This window comes from Archocentrus centrarchus, chromosome 4 (assembly GCF_007364275.1).
Source record: "Archocentrus centrarchus isolate MPI-CPG fArcCen1 chromosome 4, fArcCen1, whole genome shotgun sequence".
Taxonomy (NCBI): domain Eukaryota; kingdom Metazoa; phylum Chordata; class Actinopteri; order Cichliformes; family Cichlidae; genus Archocentrus; species Archocentrus centrarchus.
The window spans coordinates 31,862,086-31,867,615 of record NC_044349.1 but is presented as its reverse complement, the minus strand read 5'-3'; the positions used below and the strand labels follow the sequence as shown (position 1 = coordinate 31,867,615).

The 5,530-nt window shown below is 45.1% G+C and overlaps 1 long non-coding RNA gene across 1 annotated transcript; it reads left to right on the top strand.

Moving 5' to 3' along the window:
• The first annotated feature begins 4,689 nt into the window (after positions 1-4,689).
• LOC115778554 (uncharacterized) lies at positions 4,690-5,106 on the top strand. Its single transcript, XR_004019849.1, has 3 exons — positions 4,690-4,758; positions 4,837-4,923; positions 5,029-5,106. It is a non-coding gene; the product is annotated as an uncharacterized LOC115778554 (long non-coding RNA).
• Positions 5,107-5,530: the final 424 nt, after the last annotated feature.

Genomic DNA, 5,530 nt, shown 5'->3' with positions numbered 1-5,530 from the left:
CACAAAACAGTTTGTCTTGCGCAACTTCTATGTGGATGATGGACTGGCCTCTGTGCGCAGTGAAGGTGAAGCCATTGAACTCTTAACACGAGCAAGAAACATGATGGCAGAGTCAAATATAAGGCTCCACAAAATAGCCTCGAATGTCACTCATGTGATGAACACATTTCCCCCAGAGGAAAGAGCAGCAGATCTCAAAGATTTGGATTTGGATGTTGACCCTCTACCTCTTCAGCGAAGCCTTGGGGTTAGCTGGAACCTGGAAAATGACTGTTTCACATTTCGCGTTGCTAAAGACAATAAGCCCTTTACCCGCAGAGGAATACTCTCTGTTGTCAACAGCCTTTATGATCCCCTTGGATTTGCTGCTCCAGTTACGATCCAGGGAAAGGCATTGTACAGAGAGTTAACAGTTGGACAGCAGGACTGGGATGAGCCTTTACCGGTAGACCGGGAGGCAGAGTGGTTAAGGTGGACTGATTCACTTACCGCTCTTGAGGAGCTCCAAATCCACAGACCATTTGTTCCAGTTTCATCATCACATGCTCAGAGAAGGGAACTATGCATCTTCTCAGATGCTTCAACAATAGCAATAGCAGCTGCAGCATACCTCAGGGTCATTGACACTGGTAGTGTCAGTGGTAATGTTATGTTGGATTTATCATGGGCAAATCCAAGCTAGCACCCTCATCCGCGCACACTATCCCACGCTTGGAATTATGTGCAGCTGTATTAGCAGTGGAGTTGGCCCAAGTGATCATAGATGAAAGTGACATTGAGTTTCATGCAGTAAACTTTTATACAGACAGCCGAATAGTTCTAGGCTACATACACAATGTCACCCGGAGATTCTACGTGTATGTGGCTAACAGAGTTGCTCAGATTCACAGGTCTACCAAACCAAACCAGTGGCATTATGTCACTACTGACCAGAACCCTGCGGATCATGGGACTAGAGCTGTATTGGCAGCTCAACTGCAACAGACCACCTGGCTCTCTGGGCCTCAGTTTCTCACACTATCTGACACTGAGCCAAGAGATCCAGAACAGAGCAAAGAGACTTTTGACCTTGTGCAGCCCTCAATGGATGTTGAAATTCGTCCTCAAGTGATTTGCTTAGCGACAAAAACAGAGGAAAAGGAGCTTGGATCTCACAGGTTTGCGCGTTTCTCAAGCTGGAAGTCTCTGGTGAGAGCAATCACATCACTCATTCACATTACTAAGTCATTCTCTAAAGCTTCAAGCACCTGTAAAGGTTGGCACAGTTGCAATCTTGTAAATGCTACAGAAATCTCACAAGCAAAGACAGCAATCATCCAGTGTGTTCAAACTGAGACTTACAAAGAAGAGATTGAAAGCCTTAAAAGAGGAAAAGACATCCCCCCACGCAGTCCTCTTGGAAAGCTCGACCCCTTTATTGATGGTGGGTTGTTAAAGGTTGGAGGACGCTTACAGGCAGCAGATCTTGCAGACGTGGAGAAACACCCCTTGATAATTCCAGGTGATCATCATGTAGCTGTTCTCTTAGTTAGACATTACCACAGCCAAGTAGCTCACCAAGGCAGGCAGTTCACTGAAGGTGCTCTGCGCTCAGCAGGACTATGGATTGTTGGTGGCAAGAGACTAATTTCCAGCACACTCCACAAATGTGTCACATGTAGGAGACTTAGAGGTCGCCTAGAAGGGCAGAAAATGGCTAGCTTGCCCTCCGACAGGCTTGCAGTTGACCCGCCCTTTACTCATGTAGGCCTGGATGTTTTTGGGCCCTGGAATGTCAAGTCCCATCGCACAAGGGCAAATAACATTGATTGTAAAAGGTGGGCTGTAATGTTTACCTGTCTGAGCACCAGGGCCGTCCATATAGAGGTCATAGAGGCAATGTCAACTTCGAGTTTTATAAATGCCTTATGCCGTTTCCTGTCGATCAGAGGACCTGTCAAACACTTACGGTCAGACCAAGGAACAAACTTCATTGGAGCCTGTAAAGAGTTGCAAATCGACACTCAAGGCCCGGAGATCAAAGCCTATCTAAGGGACCAAAGCTGCACCTGGACATTCAACGCCCCACATTCATCTCACATGGGAGGACTGTGGGAGAGGATGACTAGGCTCGTTCGACGCATCCTTGATGGCTTGTTGCTGCAAACCTCAACCACCCACCTCACACATGAGGTTTTGGTCACCCTTATGGCAGAGGTCATGGCCATAATGAACGCCAGGCCTTTAGTTCCTGTTTCAAACGATCCTGAAGCGCCTGAGGTTCTCTCTCCTGCAATGCTTTTAACGCAGAAGGCTGGTGCTGTCCCAACACCTCCTGGAGACTTTGAACTCAAGGACCTTTACAAAGCCCAGTGGCGGCAAGTGCAAGGTCTAGCGGATCACTTTTGGAAAAGATGGCGGCAAGAGTATCTTGCTACACTGCAAACAAGGCAAAAGTGGAAGGGAGAGAAGCGAAACGTCAAACAGGGTGATATTATTCTATTGAAAGACAGTCAAGTAAAACGCAATGAGTGGCCAATTGGGATTGTAGTGAAGGCCATTCCCAGTGAGGACAACAGAGTGAGAAAAGTTGAGGTTAAAATCGTAAAACAAGGTACCATTAAAACATATCTTAGGCCTGTTACTGATGTAATAGTACTTTTGTCTGAAGCTGAAACTAATGTTTAAAAAAAAAAAAAAAAAAAGAGTGGTATATTTATTAATATACCAGACGGGGAGTGTATTGTGATGCTGAGAAATGTTTATATAGAAAAGCCTGTATTCTGTTGATTTACTACCCCCTTGTGGCCGGATTTGAGTTAGGTTTCGTTTTTGTGTCAGAAAGTCAGTCAGTCAAGCATGGACTCTCACAGCATGGCAGAGAGACAGTGTTTTCAGCGTTTTTAAGCCTTGGAGTATCTTTGTCCGTAAGTTAACTAAATGTTATTGTATCTGAACGTTGTTTTGATGAGAAATAACCGAGCTGTTATGTTGCTGTTCATAATGTTTCTGTGTTAGCCATAAATTAGCTAAATGTGTTTCTAGCTGCCTTAACAACTATACATGCAAGCTAATGCTAATAAGAGATACTTTGATTGCTAACAGACGTCTGTAGCCAATTGTGTGAGCAGAAATGGGTCGACAAGGTTCACACATTCTTTCTTTAATTCGTGTGTTTATTTAAAAGGCAAAATATGCATGTAAAGTTTGCAAAATGTTGATGCATATCTTTTTTATATTTATTTTTTCAGTTTTACATAAAAGATGAAAACGTTATCAACGCCTGAAGTCTTTTTTGTCAGCTATCTGTCTAGCATGGTCCAGAACGCTTGTGCGAGGACAGAATAATGTGTATGTCACTTATCAAACGGTTTTATTTTCCACTCTGCCCCCCCTTCTTCTTAACTATAAGCCGCAGAACGTTGTGCAAGCCAGTAATAATTCGGTTACAGAAGTCCGGAGTAACCCGCGTGGTCCAAAATAGTTGTATTGCTTCAATAAGTTCTAGTTTTGTTCCAGGCTTTGCTTCTTTACGTATGAAGTCTTTCATGGAGTGCCAAACAAGCTCGATGGGATTTAAATCGGGCGATTCAGCCGGAGTTTTCACCCAGTTGATTCCCTCCGATGCTATGCATGCTGAAGCGGCAGTGTGCTTTGGGTCATTGTCCTGGAAGAAACGGTGATTCTGGCCAAAGTGTTTCCTTACATATGGGGCAGAGGCTTCTTTAATTATTGTCTCTTCAAAATACTGTCTGTCCATTATTCCCTCAAATATGACCATGGGACCTGCGCCATGTCTGGAAATCATTCCCCACACATGAAGCTTAAGTGGATGTTTTGGCTTTGATTTGGGAACAAAGTGGTTTTTCCTTTGAAAACTGCACCGCGCGTAGTGCTCTAGAGCCACGGTTGTTTCGTCAGTGAAAAGCACGTCATGCCATATTTCTCCCGACTCTATCCACTGAAGAGCCTGCTGAAGCCTTGCCTCCTTATTACGCTCCTTTATCATTGGGAAGAATAGGGTCTTTCCATATCTCCACCCAAGATGTCTTCTGGCACGACGAATGCTTGTCAGACTCAACGATTTCCCCATGTTTCCCAGGAGGTGCTTTTGTAACACATTGGCGGTCATCTCATCATTGGCCTTTGTCATGTTATCAATAGCAAGCATAACATCACTGCGGAAGTACAATAATAAGAAGAATAATTATAAAGCATTAGACATCGGAACATCAGAAGGCCATTTTTAATATGGTGCTATAGAATAGCAATTAAACTTGCTAACAAAATCTGGAGCATTATAATGTAATGGCTTACTTTTGCAGTTTACTTGGCTTTGCAGGTCGACGTTTCCTTTCCCTGTAGTGGTAGCGAACACAGCGCAGTGACACTTTGATGCCCAGGCTTGCAAAATGCTTTTGAATCTCCACTGCTGATTTTCCATTTGACTTCATGAGCCGGATCTGTCGAGAGTTCTCCTTGCTGATTTTAGTCATCAAGGCTTCAATCTTGCAATGGTAGTTGAACAGTACAAGGCTGACACAATGAACTGTACTGCATGTATACTGTCATACCTTAACGGAATTTTGTGATTGGCTAACTGCTCCTACAGGTAGTCTGACCAATGAGCAACAATCACACCTACAGTTCAGTATGCAGAAGATAAATAGAGCTGAAGGTCTGTGAAACGGCACTTTTCTGCATTTGTGCCACGGATTCATTTGGAGGATGGAGGCTCCGGCTTTTTACAAACACGGACCAAAACGGCCTGCACCAAAGGTAAGGAGACAGTAACACAGTATGATGTTTATCGTTATGACAGTACGTTGCCTAAAATGCTACCATGATTTTGCCCAGGGCAAGATGCCGTCTCCACAGATAAAACGGAAAAAAACATCAACAGTGCCGCCAAAGAAGACTGTTCGCTTGGTGAAGAAGAAAGCAGTAAGTTTTGCTGTTCTATATTTTATGCAGTGTGACGTGTTTTTAAATAGGTCAAGATGCTTTTGCGTGACACATAAGTAACACTGATTTTATTTTTTTCCACAGGCTTCCACCATTTGCGTTGAGAAAGGAGTGGGCCCAGTCAGCACCTGGAAACAGCAGTATGTCCATGAACTTTCCAGCCATTGAGGCACAGCTTGAACACTCTAACGGGCCTGCGCCTGCACCGCCGGTGGAGTGCGAAGGATGTGCCGCGTTAAGGGCTACTTTGGACAGCGTTATGGAAAGACTGACCGCTTTGGAAACACATCCGCCCGAGAGTATCAGGCGTCAGCTTTTTTCAAATGCAGGCTCTCCTGTGCAGAGAGAAGAGGCCCTTTCGACACCACAGTCTATAGGGGACCGCCGGCGTACTCTCTCAGTCCCCTCTCCACCTTCATCAGTAAACACAACACCCGCCAGAGAGGACGAACCTACCATCCCGTCCTCAACGAACACCGGGTCCATTACGCCAGCACGATGGCTTTACCTTCCCATCGCTTCCCCACCGTCTCAAGAGAGAACCCCAGTGCCACCCAGGGAGGGCCTGGGAAGCATCCCACCATTG